The following is a 19,734-nucleotide window of genomic DNA, read 5'->3' as shown; positions in this document are numbered from 1 at the left end:
CCCTCTTCTCCTGTGGAAACTCATGGCAATTAGTTCAGTTCCTTGACTTGAAGGAGCACCTGCATTCTGCCTCTGGGACCATTGCCATTGAAGTGTACGGTTGGCACACTTCTCGACCATTGTGTGTCTCAGATGTGCCCAGCATATGGCCCAGGACAGGGCTACAGCCATTCACTCCAGATGGATGGCTTCGACTTTGCAGCATCAACACCCGATGACCCTCCCGTACTAGTTCAAAGCTGCGATGACTGCGACATGCCCCTTACCCTGGCAGAGCGGAGAAGGTCATTGACCCGCTTTTGGCACTAGGGTCATGTCCTCCTCACAATCCCACAGCTGCTGACCTCCACAACCTCCAACCACGCTTTCTTAGTGACCTGGGGAGCCCTCCTCCTTCTGCCTGCTAGGTAGAAGACCTCCCGCCTTGCCTCAGCGGCCTGGAGGAGGACATGTAGAGAGTCTTCTGAGAACCTGGGTGCCTGCAGTTGCCTCTCCCTGTCATTGCCGTAAGTGGGTTCTGGTCCTCCATTACCTCTGGTAGATTAATGTTTAATGGATGGGTCGCCCCTTTACTTCTTATTATACTCCTTTCCCCCTCAGCCAGTTCTATCCCTTCTGCTCAGCTCTAGCTCCTCACAACATCCTCCTTGCTGCAGGTAGCTCTCTTTGAGCCACTGATGGTGCTGAAAGCCACTTAAGTGGCTTTCAGCACCTTCTTCCGGCTCTAGTCCCGCCCCCACCGATGCTCAGCCTCCTGCACCCTGTGGGCCCTTTACGGACATTACTACGCTGCCGAGCCGCTAATTGGTTAGCTGGTGCTCAATTAGGGCAGCAGCTGAGCGTGGAGTGGGAATGACTTCGGCACCCACTTCCGCCTCCCGGACCACGGAGCCGGCGAAAGAGGTAAAATTCCGACCATAGAACCATAAAATGGTTACAGCGCATAAGGAGGCCATTCAGCCCATTGTGTCTGTGCCAGCTCTCTGCAACAACAACTCTGCTCGTTCCATTCCCCCGCCCTTTCCCATAGCCTGGCATCTGTTTTTCTCTTCAGTTCCTTATCCAATTCTCTTTTGAAAGCCACAATTGCATCTGCCTCAACCATACACTCAGGCAGTGTATTCCAGATCCTAACCACTCGCTGCATAAAAAAGTTCTTCTGAAATTAAAACAAGAAATGCTGGAAATACTCAGCAGGTCTGGCAGCATCTGTGGAAAGAGAAGCAGAGTTAATGTTTCGGGTCAGTGACCCTTCATCGGAACTGACAAATATTAGAAAAGTCACAGGTTATAAGCAAGTGAGGTGGGAGTGGGGCAAGAGATAACAAAGGAGGTCTAGATTGGACCAGGCCACATAGCTGACCAAAAGTTCACGGAGCAAAGGCAAACAATATGTTAATGGTGTGTTGAAAGACAAAGCATTAGTACAGATTAGGTGTTAATACACTGAATATTGAACAGCAGCAAGTGCAAACCTGAAAAAAAACAGTGGGTAAGCAAACTGAACAAACTAAGATGAAATGAAATAAATGCAAAAAAAAGATTGTAAAAAATGTAAAAAAGAATGTAAAAAAAAAGGAAGAAAAAATAACTAAAAATAAAAGTAAAATGGGGGGCTGTCATGCTCTGAAATTATTGAACTCAATGTTCAGTCCGGCAGGCTGTAGTGTGCCTAATCGGTAGATGCGATGCTGTTCCTCGAGCTTGCGTTGATGTTCACTGGAACACTGCAGCAATCCCAGGACAGAGATGTGAGCATGAGAGCAGGGGGGAGTGTTCCTTTTTTTTTACATTCTTTTTTACATTTTTTGCAATCTTTTTTTTGCAATTATTTCATTTCATCTTAGTTTGTTCAGTTTGCTTACCCACTGTTTTTTTCAGGTTTGCACTTGCTGCTGTTCAATATTCAGTGTATTAACACCTAATCTGTACTAATGCTTTGTCTTTCAACACACCATTAACATATTGTTTGCCTTTGCTCCGTGAACTTTTGGTCAGCTATGTGGCCTGGTCCAATCTAGACCTCCTTTGTTATCTCTTGCCCCACTCCCACCTCACTTGCTTATAACCTGTGACTTTTCTAATATTTGTCAGTTCCGATGAAGGGTCACTGACCCGAAACGTTAACTCTGCTTCTCTTTTCACAGATGCTGCCAGACCTGCTGAGTGGTTCCAGCATTTCTTGTTTTTATTATGTTCACCGCTAGTCTCTGCTTCCTGTCACTCAGCCAACTTTGTATCCAAGCTGCTATTGTCCCTTTTATTCCATGGCTTCAACTTTGTGGGCAAGCCTATTATGTGACAATGTATCAAACACCTATTGGAAGGCCATGTACACCACAACAACTTCATTACCCTCATCAGCCTTATGTGATACCTCATCAAAAAACTCAATCAAGTTAGTTAAACTTGAAAAAAATCTGTGCTGGCTTTCCTCAATTAATCCAGACTTGCCCAAGTGGCTGTTAATTTTGTCCCCGATTTTAATTTATAAAAGCTTTTCCAAAACAGAGGTTAAACTGACTGGCCTAAAGTTGCTGGGCTTAAACTTAAACTCTTTTTTGAACAAGGGTGTTACATTTGCAATTCTCCAGTCCTCTGGCACCACCCCTGCATCTAAGGAGGATTAGAAGATTGTGGCCAACACCTCTACAATTTCCAACCTTATTTCCCTCAGCATCCTTAACTGCATTCCATCTGGTTCTGGTGACTTATCAACTTTAAACTCAGCCAGTCTTTCTAATACCTCCAGTTGATCAATTTTTAGCCCATCCAGTATCTCAACTACTTCCTCTTTTACTATGGGCTGAATTCTATGTGCCTGTTGCCGATTTTGGTGGCGGGCGAAAAAAATGGCAGCCCGCCAAAGAGCTGCCACAATCTCAAGTGTGGTGGCTCAGTTAAGTAGGCAGGGCGGGCTGCCCCTGCCACCCCCTCCGCCGATCACAGGGTGGGGGTGGGCTGTCCATCCCCGGCAATGACGTCAGCTGCCTGTACACAGGCACTGACACCATTTTTAAAGGGCTGTCAACCCTACTTGCTAATTAATTATTTGCCCTTTACCCCCAAAACACTTAGCTTTATCATCTGACCTTCCCCCACCACCCCAAAACTGCAGAAATTTTGAACTACAACTCTTACCACCATCCCCTACAACCATGATGTTAATTTGACCCCATTGCACCCCCCCACTACTCCTCCTGCATGAGAAACTTACCTTCTCCCCCCCCCCCCCCCCCCACAAGTGTTGCGCCTCGTTTCCATAGATGGGGATCCGAAGGCGCGGAGTACCAGCCGCTAGGCCGAAGATTGTAGCAGGACATCAAGATTAATGGTAAGTACATGCAAATCTATTAATTTACTTTATTGGCATATGGCGATTGTTCTCCCGTCGCTAAGTGGGAGGATCAGGCAAGGCACTGCCGGCGTCGAGACCTGTGGCGGACCTCATCCTGGGCCATCTTCAGGCACCCCCCACCACAGATCCCGATGTCAAGGGCTCCTTAAAATCTAGCCCTATGAATTCGGCAGTATCTTCTTCCTTGATAAAGATGCAAGTACTCAATTAATACCTAAGCCATGGCCATTGCCGCCATGTAAAGGCCACCCTTTTGGTCCCTTATTAACCCCTCCTCCTACTACCTTTTTACTATTTGTTATGCCTATAGAAGACTTTTAGATTCCCTTTTTATGTTATCTGCCAGTCTCTTCTCATACACTTTCTTTGCCTCTCTTATTTTCTTGTTCATTTCCCCTCTGAACTTTCTATATTTAGCCTAGTTCTCATTTGTATTATCAACCTGGCATCTGTCATCCATCCCCCTTTTCTTCTTCATCATACTCTCTATCTTTTTCATCATCCAGGCTTTGTCCTACCTTTCCCCTTGTGAGAATCTACCTCGACTGCACCTGAACCATCTTCTCTTTAAAGATAGCCCATTGCTCCTTTACATTTTTGCCTGCCAGTCTTAGATTACAATTTACCTGGGACAAATCCGTTCTTATCCCACTGAAATTGGCCATCCTCTAAATAAGTATTTTTCCTTGTCCTTTTCCATAAATTACCTAAACCTTATGATACTATGATCACTGTTCTCTAAATGTTCCCCTTGATCCACCTCATTCCCTAGAACCAGATCCAGCAATACATCCTTCCTCATTGGGCTGGAAACATACTGATCAAGAAAATTCTCCTGAACACACTTCAGAAACTCTTCCCCCTCTCTGCCCTTTACACTATTACTATCCCACTCTATATTAGGATAATTAAAGTCCCCCATAATTAGTACAGTATAGTTTTTGCACCTCTGTAATTTCCTTGTAAGTTTGCCCCTCTATATCATTCCCACTCCTTGCTGGCCTATTGAATACACCCAGTAGTGTAATGGCATCTCTAATGCTTCTTAAGTTAAGTCAAGTTATATTATTCATCTCGGGCAGCAGGGTAAAGTGGATGGTATTATATGGACTGTCAGTTATACTCCTCGCCTGATGTTCAAAACAAATTTCCACTCCATGGTTTTTGAAAAGCGGGGGTGCTGAGGGGAAGGGGAGGGTGATCATAACCCCTTCCTGTGCATGTCTTACTCATTGGTGCATCACATCAAAGTCATCCTCCAGAAATGATGAAAGGAGGAAGAACTGAGGGCCAGAGCCCTTCCGTCAGCAGTCCCAAAAGCACGTTCATGCAGTTATGGGGAAGTTATCACGTACAGTGCTTAGGCTTTTTTATGCCATTATGCATCAGTATAGCAGATGGGAAGGAGGTTTGTACAATTAGTGTAACAATGATATATATCATCTGTCAAAATTATAAAGCAGTGTTTGGATCTTTGCATCGACAGTTTGATCCAGCAAGTAACACTCTCTGAAATGGACTCAAGACCCACACTAAGACTGGAGTACATAATCTAGTCTGATGCTGCACATTTGTGTAAGATGACTGGGGTGGGGGTTGTGGAGGGGAGGTAAATTTTGACTGTTCAATAGTGTTAAGTGGGAGCTAGCAAATCAGCTGCCCATTTTTCATCTCTAGCAATTTTTATTTTCATTAATTTCAAAATAGACTGCCAACTAACTATCACCCATTTATTACCCCGAGGGAGTGCTTTAGTGCTAGAAGATTGCTACATAACTAGAGTGATTGCATGTGAAGTACTGAGAGCTGTTCCATATAAATACAAATGTTCTTTGACAGTGGACACAAATGTTTGTATAATTCACCCGACTGTGATCACGTGATTCTTCATGACCAGCCATGTACAATGTGATTGAATAAATGTAATGTTTGTAATTAATGCACAAGGTGACAATGTTTTAATATGTGCATCAGGCATACAATGCAGAAGGGAGCAGAAACGTTTTTACACAAGAAGGTTGTGACGCTGTGGAATGCACTGCCAGAGTTAGTAAATGAAGAAGACACACAGTCAACATTTAAGAATAGGAACAGCAGTAGGCCATTCTGCCCCTTGAACCTGTTGCACCATTCAATGCGATCTTGGCTGATCTGTGCCTAAACTCCATTTATCTGCCTTGCTTTCATAACCCTGAATGTCCTTACCTAACAAAATCTCAGTCATGAAATGTTCAATTGACCCCCAGCCTCAAGAGCATTTTGGGAGAGAGAGTTCCAGGTTTCTACTATCTTTTGTGTGAAGAAATGCTTCCTGACATCACCCCTGAATGGCCTTGCTCTAATTTTAAGGTCATTCCTCTTTTTCTGAACTCTTCCACCAGAGGAAATAGTTTCTCTCCTGGTTAGTTTGGTGGTTGAAGGTTGAAAGAAGGGGGAATAAAAGTTTAGGGGAACAAAGCAGACACATGGAATTAGGAAAACTGTTCAAAAAAGAAAAATTTATATAGCACCTTTCATGAGCTCATGACGTCCCAAAGCGCTTTACAGCCAATGAGGTACTTTTGAAGTGTATTCATTGTTGTAATGTAAGAAGATAAAAACTAACACAGTCATGTTAGGCCAAATGGTTTGCTTTTATATTGTAATTTCTATGCAATCCTGTACTGGGACAGACGTACAGAATGTAGGAGGTGAACCTTTGTGGAGTTGCAAACAATTAAGCTGTTGTGCAGGAGTTAGTGAATATAGTGCACAAGGCTGTTGTGAAATGTCTAAACAGGCAGGTAGTTATCCTCAATCTGGTGTACAGTGAAGGTGATAGACATGCATTTACTCAGTGCTTCATCACGTCCCTCAGCAGTGAGTAAACATGCCACCTATTTTGTGTGCAGTGGGTCGCTACAAGCACCAATGGCACAAATGACCAGTGAATCTATTTTTATGAGTGATGGTCCAGAGAGAAGTGTTAGTCAGAACACTAGGGGCACCACCTGAGCCAGGAGCAGGGTGTGCTCAATTCAATTTAATAACAGAACACGGATTTGCTTCGCGGTTGTTGCTTGAGCATTACAAGTTGGCTCAGCTGGCAGTGCTCTTACCTGTAAGTTAGAGTATTATGTGTTCAAACCCTACTCCAGGACTGGAGCACATAATCCAGGTTGATATTCGGAGGTGCCATCTGCTTATTAAGGTGGGTATAAAAGATACCATGACACCATTTGAAGAATATGATGTGCTGGCCAGCATTTCTCCCTCAACCATAAAGACATTATGTGGTCATTCATCATTTGTGGGATCTTGCTATGTGCAAGTGCACTGCCAACTTTGCCTCCATGACACCAGTCGATGTATTCTGAAAAGCAATTCATCGGATGTGAAGTACTTTGAGACACCCTGAGGACATGATAAAAGCTATATAAGTGCAAATTGTTCCTATCAAGTGTGTTCATTATAAGAGGGAAGGATGTCTGCAATTATGCAGAATTATACAGAAAATGGCAGGGTACTTGTGTAATTATACATAAGTGTGTGTGTTCAATACTACCTGAACAGTTGTATGCAATGCAATTTAATACCGTTGCATTAATGTACAGCTAGTATAGCATAATCGAATCTTCTTTGGTCTCCTTGTCTCGAGACACAATGGGTAAGCGCCTAGAGGTGGTCAGTGGTTTGTGGAGCAGCGCCTGGAGTGGCTATAAAGGACAATACGAGAGTGACAGACTCTTCCACAGGCACTGCAGATAAAATTGGTTCAGCTGGCATAATAGAATATTTATACACATATATGCAGGTTTGTGCAGTGTAAGAGGTGATGGGAGGGAGGAGGTTGTCTACCTCTCCACCATCTGAAGCAACTTCAGGAGAGAGCCCCACACACCGGCTGGTAGATTCATTACTGTGAGTTTTCTGTCAGTCACCTCAGGGCAGCAGCTGTCACCCGGGTAACTATGCTCACAAACTGCAGCCAGACTTTCCCTCCTTCCTTGCATCTATTCAGCACAAATGACAGTGAAATCCTTGCATACAGCCTTCCATCTATCTCCCTCCCATCACTTTATGCTATGTGCGGGGAACATCAGATTGAGTAGGTTGAAAGTGAACACATCAGCTACTTAACTGTGTGGGCAACAACTGTCATCTCATTAACATTCACCAATTAATTTACATGCAATAAATATGGAGTAATTACAACAAATTATGATTTTAGTAGCTTTCGTAATTTCAGTTAATGTGCAAAAATGTAATTTTTAAAAAATAAATATTTGGCGATTGAGGTAATTATGAGTGCAAAATACACCACATTTTTTTCAAATAGCGATAGCTTGAAAAGTGCATTCATCACAATAATCAACACTAGTTAATTATTCTAACTAGCAAAGCCTTCCTTGGAAAAGTGGTAGAAGTGCTGAGGAGAGGTATTTAGCTCCACTAGTGAATCTCCTGTGGTGCTGCTGAGAGTAAATGGGTGAATATTGCATTTATATGGACAGGAACCTGCTGCACACAAGAGTGCCAATAATCATGGGGCCACAAAAGCCAGGGAAACATCCATGTAACAGGGACAGTACCAGAGCGTTCCAGTAGGTCCAAATTGTCCTGGGATTCACAGAGTAGCCACCGCCATTATCCACCACACCCACATTGAGCCTAGTGCCAGGAATTCACTGAAGGGGTAGTGTGGAAAACTGTACACAGCAGCGCTTAAAGGGCTGCTGGGAAAGTTGAAGGGACGTAAAAGCTGCAAATATTTTGACAGATTGTTTGGTTGGGAAGGTAAATATGGAGGCAGGAAACTGAGTCAAGTGAGCACCTGATGGAATGGCAAAACATCTGAACTTTGGTTGGTGGCTGCCTGAGATGGTTGTGAGGAAGGTTGCCTGTTTGACAAGCTGGAACAGAACGACAATTTGTATTTATATAGTGCCTTTAATGTTTGATAACACTCCTGAGAAGCACCTTGAGACCTTTTACTGCAATAAAGAAAGTTAGAAAATTTACAGAAGGAGGCCATTTGGCCCATCGTGTCTGTGCTGGCCAAAAAAGAGCCATCCAGCCTAATCCCACCTTCCAGCTCTTGGTCCGTAGCCCAGTAGGTTACAGCACCTCAAGTGCATATCCAAGTGTTTTTTAAATGCAATGAAGGTTTCTGCCTCTACCACCTTTTGAGGCGGTGAGTTCCAAACCCCACACCCTCTCGGTAAAAACATTTCTCCTTATCTCCCCTCTCATCCTTCTACCAATTACTTTAAATCTGTGGCCCCTGGTCCTTCCTATCCACTATCTAGACCCCTCATCATTTTGTACCACTCAATTAAATTTGTCTCGGACTCCAGAGAAAACAACCCAAGCTGATCCTCATAGTTAAAATTCTCCATCTTGGCAACATCCTCATCAATCTCCTCTGCACCCACTCTATTGAGATCACATCCCTCCTGTAATGCAGTGACCAGAACTGTAAGCAGTACTCTCGCTGTGGCCTAACTAATGTTTTATGCAGTTCTGCTCTTATATTCTAGCCCTCAGCTAATAAAGGAAAGTATCCTGATTGCCTTCTTACCCACCTTATCTACCTATCCTTCTATCTTCAGGGATCTGTGGACATGTACTCGAAGGTCCCTCTATATTTCTCAGAATCCTACAATTTATTATGCATTTTCTTGTCTTGTTTGCCCTCCCCAAATGCATTACCTCACACTTCTCTAGATTATATTCTATTTGCAACTTTTCTGTCCACCTGACCAGCCCATCGATATTTTCCTGCAGTCTACAGTTTTCTTCCTCACTATCAACCACATGAGCAATTTTTGTCTCATTTGCAAACTTCTTAATCACGCCCCCTACATTTAAGTATAAGCCATTGACATTTACCAGGATTGCTAGATATAAAGCTGATAAATGCAAGTTGTTGTGTCCAAAAGTGCTTCACTGGAGTGTAATCAGACAACATTTAACATAGAGACACATAAGGAGATATTGGGATAAGTGACAAGATAGATTTTAAGGAGCTTCTTAAAGAAGGAAAGTGAGGTGAAGAGGTGGAGGAGTTTAGGGAGGGAATTCCAGAGTTTAGGGCCTAGGGTAGCTGAGGGCATTGGCCACCAACGGTGCTGTGAAGGAAATCAGGAATGCACCAGAAGAAGGTGCCGGGACTGTCACCGACAGTCGCAGCTCTAAGCTGTAGGCTTTCTGCAAGTACTCTTGCTGCAGATGGTGAAGGCCTACCCCGCTCTCCGTGCCGCCTTGCAGCCTGGAGGATTCAGTTATTCATTTAAAACATTTTTGCTGACATTCTAGTGCCTTGGAGGTGTTATTATTGAAATTGTACTTGGAATACAAAAGGCAGTCAGATAGAAAATCCTAGGTTCAAAGAATTGAGTGAAAGGCATGCCTGAGGCATGTTTAATCAATTTTTTTTATCTAAAGCAGCTGAACATACAACATACTCTGATGTCTTACAGTGAAACCTATAAATTACAGACACCTGAGAGCCTGCATAAGCTGTCCTTTTTTTGCAGGTGCCTTTATTTTTTAAATGGCCAATGTAACAGCTGCTGTGGGGGGGGGGTTCCAAACCCTGGGGACCGAGGGGGAGAGTGGACATGGTGTGGTGGGGGTGGGGGGGTGGGGGGTGGAATTCAAACCCTGGAGAGTAGCAGAAACAAAATGTCATCTAGTGACTATCAGTCGTCATGATCCACAAACTTAGATACAGTGCCTACTTTGAACAGTTTAATGTGTGATGTCAGGCTGTGTCTCGTGTTGTAAGATGTGAAAGGCCGTTGAAGGTTGTGCATAGTTTGCAATTTACCAGTGTCTGTAGTTTCACAGTTCCTCTTGTATCTGACACAATGTAAGTTATTTGGAATTATCAGTAAATGATAATTTCTTTGCAGGTGTCCATTTTTTTGTGATTGATTATTTGTACAGGTTTCCCTGTGTTCTGCTGTTAAGATGCAGCTCTATTTATACTAGTATTCCCAACCTTCCCGGAATGACCAGAAGTTTTCTGGAATTGGGCAGGGTGTGGTGGTGGTGGGGTGTTTCTCCAGAGCACTGACTCCAACATCCTGGAAGATCAATGATTTAAATTTCCCACCACAGTGACCCTCTCCCCAGGCTCTCATACCACCACTTGAGGTGCAGTCAGGAAGGGGTTGGAGAGCCCCTTGTGGGGGTTCAGGAATCGTAGTGGGTGTGGTCTCTGAAATGAGCCATGACTGCTGGCTGTTCACCCTCCCCCCTCAGGATGCCCTGCAGCTGCTCAGTGACATCCTTGACTAGCACCAGGAAGGCAACACACCATCCTGGATCCACGTCTGCGGCCACAGAAATGCCTCTATGTTCCCCTGACTATCGAATCACCTATCACTATGGCTCTTCCAGTCTTCCTTGTATCCCCCTGTGCAGCTAAGCCACCCATCATGAGAGAGGACAGCAGCTTTGTGCTCCATGCAGTCACTGGCACTGACATGGGCAAGCACCTCAGCAATCCTAACAATCTGAGCTGGTGGCTGTGAGTATGAGAGTGAGTGACAGCGTTTCTTCATCATCACTGTCTTTCTGCTCTTCCCCACTGACTGGCTGTGTGGCATTTCTTGTGTATCTGTAAGAAGAAAGGCACAAGGGTAGGGATGTGGTGAGAGGAAGAGGGGAAAATAAGAGGTGCATGCTTACACCATCTGCAGCTTGTAAATCAGAAGAGATTGTGGTATGAAGGGGAAGTGGGATGTGAGAAGGAGAATTAGGTATGAGCGTAACATCGTCTCCTATGGTTTCAGCCCTGTCGCTGGCCACGGCTTCAGTCATGGCTGTTTCACTGATAGTGAGCACTGCCTCCACCATCGGGGTGAGGGCATACAGCTGTGCCTGTTTTGCGCCAGTCAGGGTGCTGCTGCCTCCGGTTATGCATCACCTTGTCCTGCAAGAGAGAGGGAAGTGTGTCAGTGAATGTGGTGCAGTCAGTTTGGGCGATATGCCTGCCATGGTTGAATAGCCGCAGTGTGCAAGCTGTTAGATGTGGGTGTGAGGCTTACAGCAGTGCTAAGTGTGTGAGGGTGAGGTGAAGCTATGAATGCTAGAATTGCATCCAGATTGATAGAGTTTGTTGGCAGGTGAGTGGTGGGGAAGTGGTGCATTGAGCAGAGTGTGAGACTAGTGGTGCAGTAGATGGGATATGGCATTTGAGGATACATTCACTGACCTTGATCACTAGTGTGAGGTCTTTGAACTTTTTGCAGCATTGTCCTTGGGGCTTAACACCCTGGCATTGATCACCACGGCTATCTGGTCCCACTGTCCTCTGAGAGTTTATCTGGAGCTCCTCCAGTTCCCCTGTGGATTGAGCACATCTCTCCTCCTCTGTGTCTCCTTGACCAAGGCCTCCAGTGCAGCATTGGAACATGTTGTAGCCCATTCTCTACCATGTTGTGCCATCATTACATCTTTTCCCACGACAGGATGGGTTCCACAACAGCTTCACCACCTGCTCCAGCCACAATGTACCTCTCCTTTGAGTAGCACAGACTAGCTTTAACTGGTTCTCATTCTCAAAATTTTGGCCCCACTGCTGAGGCGCGTTGCCACCTAACTGCACGGTTAGCACTGTCTGCACCCTCCAATCATGTTAATTAACAGGCAGCAGGAAGTTGGTGTACTGCCTATACCAGAAGCAACTGCCGCAGGTTAAACCCGCATCGCGATCCCTGTGCCCATTTTCAGGGGCAATTGAATTTTTCTCCCTGCATATCTTTTAATATTGAAAGACATAGGGGGATAGAGTACTTGTAATGTTACTTATCTAGCGCTTTATCAAACTTTCTTAAGATGTAAATAATTTGTTCTTCACCCAAAGAGCTCTTATTTTTACTTATTTGTATTATAAACTTTCTGTTGTGTTTTAACAACAACTTATATTTATATAGCACCTTTAATATAATAAAAAATAGCAAGGTGCTTGACAGGATCATTATAAAACAAAGTATGACACTGAGCCACATAATGAGATATTAGTCAAATGGTCAAAAGCCTGGTCAAAGTGGTAGGTTTTAAGGAGTGTCATAAAGGAGGAAAGTGAGATGAAGAGGCGGAGAGGTGTAGGGATGGTATTCCAGAGTTTAGGGCCTAAGCAACTGAAGGCATGGTCACCAATGGTGAAGTGATTAAAATCAGGGATGTACAAGAGGCCAGAATTAGAGGAGTGCAGATATTTTGGAGAGTTGTCGGGCTGGAGGAGATTTCAGAGATAGGGTGGATCAAGGCCATGGAGGGATTTGAAAACATAGATGAGAATTTTAAAATTGAGACGTTGCTTGACTGGGAGCCAATATAGGTCAGTGAGCATAGGGGTGATAGGGGAACAGGACTTGGTGTGAGTTAGGACACAGGCAGCAAAGTTTTGGATCATCTCATGTTTACAGACAGTAGAATATGGGAGACCAGCCAGGAGTGCGTTGGAATAATGTTATGAACGCTGGACCTTGTAACATGATTATGTCTTTAAAAATTATGATTTTAAAGTTTAAGGCGGAGTCTGGATGGTGAGGTGACCTCACATTCACTCTGCTAAAGAATAAGTCAGATCAAAGACTTTTTTTGAATAAAAGAGACTACAGGGGTAACGCCTGAAGAACAATGGGTTTCAGGTTGTAAAGCAAGGAGTCAGTGATTCTGAAGATGTAAGTGTACCAAGCAGTTGTTAACAGCTGGGAACAATGGAAGGTCCAGGCATCTCTGTGAAACCAGACTTCTAGACTTTGCATATTGGAACAGGACAATAAGCTTTTGAGTCCAGATAAATTTAACGGATTTTCTGAAGGCAGATAGGCTGTGTGAGGAAGACAACCAACAGTTGCAGCCTCAAGAGAGAGGAGAGGGGACACCTGCTATCAGAAGCCTGATGCAGTAAAAGGCTGCGAAGACTTCACACTTGTTTTGAAAGTTGAAGCTTGTGGAGAAGTAGAAGAACAGCAGGATCACCAGGAATCGTCTCATTCACTGACGTCCTGGTCAGAGGGGTTCGGAGAAGTGAGCGAAGAGGACACTGATTTTTGAAAAGGTCTGGGAGATCCAGCCCATTGCTACTGGGAGGAGTTTGAGACTTTTAACTGCAAAGGTTTTCACCATCAATAATGATTGTGTAATGTACAAGTGTGGTGTGAGGTTTTCAAGTATTTTAATAAGTAAAGAAAATACCTTTCTCTATAATCTGGGATAGCAGCTACTTACAAAGTACTATTTAGTTAATGGGAATTTCTTGTATTTTAGTTGTTATAATAAAAGTCTTAAAATGTGAAATCTTGTCATGTAATTGTTGAGATTGGTCTGGGGGTTCGTATCTCATATTTTAACAATAACTGTCTCACTGAGCAAGTAACAACAGTCAAGTCTAGAGGTAACAAAGGCAGGAATGAGAATTTCAGCAGCTGATGAGCTGAGACAGGAGTGAAATTGGGGCCTCCCAGACAGGTAGTTGGGTTTTCACATGGTAAAGCACACATCACGGGGGAGTTTTATGCTCTCCCCTCGGGTTTGGAGGCGGGGGACAGCATCTAATCGGATGGGATGGTGGCTGTGGGGGGACCCCGCTACCTTTCCGCCTCCACCCAAACTGTTTGGGGAGGGAAGGCCTGTGAACGGTCCACCCACCACGCTGCCAGATGAGGCCCTTAATTGTGCATTAATTGCAATTAATGCTGAATTAAGGGCCTCATCCTGCTGCTGCCGTAATTAGCTCAGCAGTGGGTGGGCCTGTTGCTGCACAAGGAGCATGTCACGCAAACCCGTGTGGGTTGCTTGCTGGCACTGGGGGTGCGGGTGGCCCTCATTAAAAGGCACAGTGCCTGATAGAGGGACCCGGCATCGGCAAGCGGGGATGTGGGGGGTGGTGGGTGGTGCGGCTGAGAGCTAATTCCCTGCCCTTGCTGCTAATCCCACTACACCCCACTTCCCCACCGTACCCATCCCACAAAACCCTTCTCACCCTGACTTACCTGTGGCCTGGTTTCAGGGCCTCAGGTGAGTCCAGTACCGGCCGTAGCCACTAGCCTCAGCGCTGGCGCTGTTCAGTTAAAGAGCTGCCAGCCTCTGATTGGTCAGCTGCTCTCAGCAGGCGGGACTTCCGTCGCTGGGGTCCTTGATCCCGGGGAAGGCCTGCCACTGTCCAGTTAAGTGCTTCATTGGCACTTGATTTAGCAGGCCTTCCCCAGACACGGGGTTCTCGCTGGCACTTTTGCTGGTCGTTGCGATCCCCATCGCCAGGTCAAAATCCCAGCCCACAAGTGAGCAGGAGCAGATGTTGGAGATAGAGATAGTAGTGGAGAGTCCCTATCAGAGGGTGCAGGACCCTCCAATCTCTGCTCAGATGGATGCTGAGACTCAGAGGTCATCAGCGAAGAGGATTATTCTGGAGCAGCAGGAGAAAATGTGTGAGTTTCTGTCAGCATTTCCAGAGGCACTGCATGCAATTGGAGGAGTCCGTCTCTAACATGAGTGCCATGATATTTCAGGCCTTTACACTGATGTCTATGCCCATGGATAGAGTGGCCACTTGCATAGAGCAACAGACATGGCAGATAACTGAGTGCATGCTTGCCCTGACAGTGGTCTACACACACAGTCTGTCACTTTTAATTAGAATGGAACCAAGTCCAAATGCAGCAAAGTGCTCTCTAGCTCTTGGCTAGCAGGGAAGTGTAAGTGTTTCCTGTCCCAAACGTGGAGGCTGTCCCTGCACAGGTGCAGGTGAAGGAGTCTTTGGGAGGACTCTCGCAGGCTTCAAAAACCAGAGCATGTTGGCGGCTGTCAAAGCAGGGGAATGAATAGCCTGCCTGTAGCTCTGCTGAAGCTATAGGGTAGAACTACAAAGGAGTAATAGGAAAAGGAAAAGAAAGACTTTATACTTGCTCAAAGCTATTCACTTAGGTGTTTCTTTCTGTATTAAATTGTCACATTTCAGTTCAATGTTTATGCACCATTACATTTATTTCAAAGCTCCATCAGTCCATTGTTACCTGTCGCCTGTCAAATGGCCTTCAACTTTCAGGAAAATGGTATGACAAGCGTAGAAGATAAGCAATGGGTGTCAGTGAGAGGGATGGATTGTTGTCTGTGTCATTGCATTGTGCTGGGGGCTGGAGGAGAAACGCACTTCATTCAGAATTGGTGCCAAATAGCTGCACTGCCTCCCATTAGCTGAAGTGTGCTTGAATGAGTCTGTCCCAACTATCCCTGGCGGCTACGTTTAGGGCTATAGGGACCCTGACTGCAGAGGTGAGATGTGAAAATCTGCAGCAGACTTGACTGGTGCACAATGATGGTAACAACCTGGGCACCTTGTGCAGATGTGCATGATAATATTTTGGTGGTCACATACCAGCTGAACATTATTGGAGCGGAATTCCTTTCGATTGATGAATACTCCGGGTTGATCAGATTGCTACATGTATGTACTTTATGACTTCCTGAACCTATGGGAATACAGCAAAAGCTGAAATTCTGACGGCCCTCTCATTCTGACTGGGCTCACCAGTTGAGAAGTGAACATAAGTGCTGGCCGAGGCAAACATAGCATCAGAGTCCTGGGGGATGCACTTCTGGGCAGAATATTGTTAGATTCTACAAGTGCCACCTGCAGATTGCTGGAAGAAACCAGAGGTGAAGAAATTAAAGGGTGTGATGACTTTGACACCCGCTAGCAATGCTTTCCAACCTGGTCCACTTGGCAGGAAGTCTTCTTCCAGGAGGCTGCAAATGTCTGTGGCCACCTGACGCGAAGCCCTGAGCCTGCTGAGGCACTGGTACTCGTTCATGTCCAGGAAGCTGATCCTCTGCCTGTAAACCCTGCATTGGGGGAATCACCTCCTGTGAGCTGGAGATCTATGTTCCTCCCCTTTCTCCGATAGAGTAGCAGGTCGTTGAGGAGAAGGCAGCTGCTGCTCTTGCTGGTGCTGATGTAGGTGTTGGTGGTGCTGTTCCTGGTGCTCCTGATGTAGGTGTTGGTGGTGCTGTTCCTGGTGCTCCTGATGTTGGTGTTGGTGGTGCTGATCCTGGTGCTCCTGGTGTTGGTGTTGGTGGTGCTGGTTCCTGGTGCTCCTGATGTAGGTGTTGGTGGTGCTGATCCTGGTGCTCCTGATGTTGGTGTTGGTGGTGCTGGTCCTGGTGCTCCTGATGCAGGTGTTGGTGGTGCTGGTTCCTGGTGCTCCTGATGCAGGTGTTGGTGGTGCTGTTCCTGGTGCTCCTGATGTTGGTGTTGGTGGTGCTGGTTCCTGGTGCTCCTGATGTTGGTGTTGGTGGTGCTGATCCTGGTGCTCCTGATGTTGGTGTTGGTGGTGCTGGTCCTGGTGCTCCTGATGCAGGTGTTGGTGGTGCTGGTTCCTGGTGCTCCTGATGCAGGTGTTGGTAGTGCTGTTCCTGGTGCTCCTGATGTTGGTGTTGGTGGTGCTGGTTCCTGGTGCTCCTGATGTTGGTGTTGGTGGTGCTGGTCCTGGTGCTCCTGATGCAGGTGTTGGTGGTGCTGGTTCCTGGTGCTCCTGATGCAGGTGTTGGTAGTGCTGTTCCTGGTGCTCCTGATGTTGGTGTTGGTGGTGCTGGTTCCTGGTGCTCCTGATGTTGGTGTTGGTGGTGCTGGTTCCTGGTGCTCCTGATGTAGGTGTTGGTGGTGCTGGTTCCTGGTGCTCCTGGTGTAGGTGTTGGTGGTGCTGGTTCCTGGTGCTCCTGGTGTAGGTGTTGGTGGTGCTGTTCCTGGTGCTCCTGATGTTGGTGTTGGTGGTGCTGATCCTGGTGCTCCTGATGTAGGTGTTGGTGGTGCTGGTTCCTGGTGCTCCTGGTGTAGGTGTTGGTGGTGCTGTTCCTGGTGCTCCTGATGTAGGTGTTGGTGGTGCTGGTTCCTGGTGCTCCTGGTGTAGGTGTTGGTGGTGCTGGTTCCTGGTGCTCCTGATGTTGGTGGTGCTGGTGCTGATCCTGGTACTCCTGATGTAGGTGTTGGTGGTGCTGTTCCTGGTACTCCTGATGTTGGTGTTGGTGGTGCTGATCCTGGTGCTCCTGATGTAGGTGTTGGTGGTGCTGTTCCTGGTGCTCCTGATGTAGGTGTTGGTGGTGCTGATCCTGGTGCTCCTGAAGTTGGTGGTGCTGTTCCTGGTGCTCCTGATGTTGGTGTTGGTGGTGCTGTTCCTGGTACTCCTGATGTAGGTGTTGGTGGTGCTGATCCTGGTGCTCCTGAAGTTGGTGGTGCTGGTGCTGATCCTGGTACTCCTGATGTTGGTGTTGGTGGTGCTGTTCCTGGTACTCCTGATGTAGGTGTTGGTGGTGCTGATCCTGGTGCTCCTGAAGTTGGTGGTGCTGTTCCTGGTGCTCCTGATGTAGGTGTTGGTGGTGCTGATCCTGGTGCTCCTGAAGTTGGTGGTGCTGTTCCTGGTGCTCCTGGTGTAGGTGTTGGTGGTGCTGTTCCTGGTGCTCCTGATGTAGGTGTTGGTGGTGCTGGTTCCTGGTGCTCCTGGTGTAGGTGTTGGTGGTGCTGGTTCCTGGTGCTCCTGATGTTGGTGGTGCTGGTGCTGATCCTGGTACTCCTGATGTAGGTGTTGGTGGTGCTGTTCCTGGTACTCCTGATGTTGGTGTTGGTGGTGCTGATCCTGGTGCTCCTGATGTAGGTGTTGGTGGTGCTGTTCCTGGTGCTCCTGATGTTGGTGGTGCTGGTGCTGTTCCTGGTACTCCTGATGTAGGTGTTGGTGGTGCTGATCCTGGTGCTCCTGAAGTTGGTGGTGCTGGTGCTGATCCTGGTACTCCTGATGTTGGTGTTGGTGGTGCTGTTCCTGGTACTCCTGATGTAGGTGTTGGTGGTGCTGATCCTGGTGCTCCTGAAGTTGGTGGTGCTGTTCCTGGTGCTCCTGATGTTGGTGTTGGTGGTGCTGTTCCTGGTACTCCTGATGTAGGTGTTGGTGGTGCTGATCCTGGTGCTCCTGAAGTTGGTGGTGCTGGTGCTGATCCTGGTACTCCTGATGTTGGTGTTGGTGGTGCTGTTCCTGGTACTCCTGATGTAGGTGTTGGTGGTGCTGATCCTGGTGCTCCTGAAGTTGGTGGTGCTGTTCCTGGTACTCCTGATGTAGGTGTTGGTGGTGCTGATCCTGGTGCTCCTGAAGTTGGTGGTGCTGTTCCTGGTGCTCCAGATGTCGGTGTTGCTGGTGCTGATCCTGGTACTCCTGATGTAGGTGTTGGTGGTGCTGATCCTGGTGCTCCTGATGTAGGTGTTGGTGGTGCTGTTCCTGGTGCCCCTGATGTAGGTGTTGGTGGTGCTGTTCCTGGTGCTCCTGGTGTAGGTGTTGGTGGTGCTGTTCCTGGTGCCCCTGATGTAGGTGTTGGTGGTGCTGATCCTGGTGCTCCTGATGTTGGTGTTGGTGGTGCTGTTCCTGGTACTCCTGATGTCGGTGTTGGTGGTGCTGTTCCTGGTACTCCTGATGTTGGTGTTGGTGGTGCTGATCCTGGTACTCCTGATGTAGGTGTTGGTGGTGCTGATCCTGGTGCTCCTGATGTAGGTGTTGGTGGTGCTGGTTCCTGGTGCTCCTGATGTTGGTGTTGGTGGTGCTGGTTCCTGGTGCTCCTGATGTTGGTGTTGGTTGTGCTGGTTCCTGGTGCTCCTGATGTTGGTGTTGGTGGTGCTGGTTCCTGGTGCTCCTGATGTTGGTGTTGGTGGTGCTGGTTCCTGGTGCTCCTGATGTTGGTGTTGGTTGTGCTGGTTCCTGGTGCTCCTGATGTTGGTGTTGGTGGTGCTGGTTCCTGGTGCTCCTGGTGTTGGTGTTGGTGGTGCTGTTCCTGGTACTCCTGATGTTGGTGTTGGTGGTGCTGATCCTGGTACTCCTGATGTAGGTGTTGGTGGTGCTGGTTCCTGGTGCTCCTGATGTAGGTGTTGGTGGTGCTGGTTCCTGGTGCTCCTGATGTTGGTGTTGGTGGTGCTGGTTCCTGGTGCTCCTGATGTTGGTGTTGGTTGTGCTGGTTCCTGGTGCTCCTGATGTTGGTGTTGGTGGTGCTGGTTCCTGGTGCTCCTGATGTTGGTGTTGGTGGTGCTGGTTCCTGGTGCTCCTGATGTTGGTGTTGGTGGTGCTGGTTCCTGGTGCTCCTGATGTTGGTGTTGGTTGTGCTGGTTCCTGGTGCTCCTGATGTTGGTGTTGGTGGTGCTGGTTCCTGGTGCTCCTGATGTTGGTGTTGGTGGTGCTGGTTCCTGGTGTTCCTGATGTTGGTGTTGGTTGTGCTGGTTCCTGGTGCTCCTGATGTTGGTGTTGGTGGTGCTGGTTCCTGGTGCTCCTGGTGTAGGTGTTGGTGGTGCTGGTTCCTGGTGCTCCTGGTGTTGGTGTTGGTGGTGCTGTTCCTGGTACTCCTGATGTAGG

The sequence above is a fragment of the Heterodontus francisci genome, chromosome 14 (genome assembly GCF_036365525.1).
Source record: "Heterodontus francisci isolate sHetFra1 chromosome 14, sHetFra1.hap1, whole genome shotgun sequence".
NCBI classification, from domain to species: Eukaryota; Metazoa; Chordata; class Chondrichthyes; order Heterodontiformes; family Heterodontidae; genus Heterodontus; species Heterodontus francisci.
The sequence above is the reverse complement of the archived record's forward strand: the minus strand, read 5'-3'. Positions refer to the sequence as shown.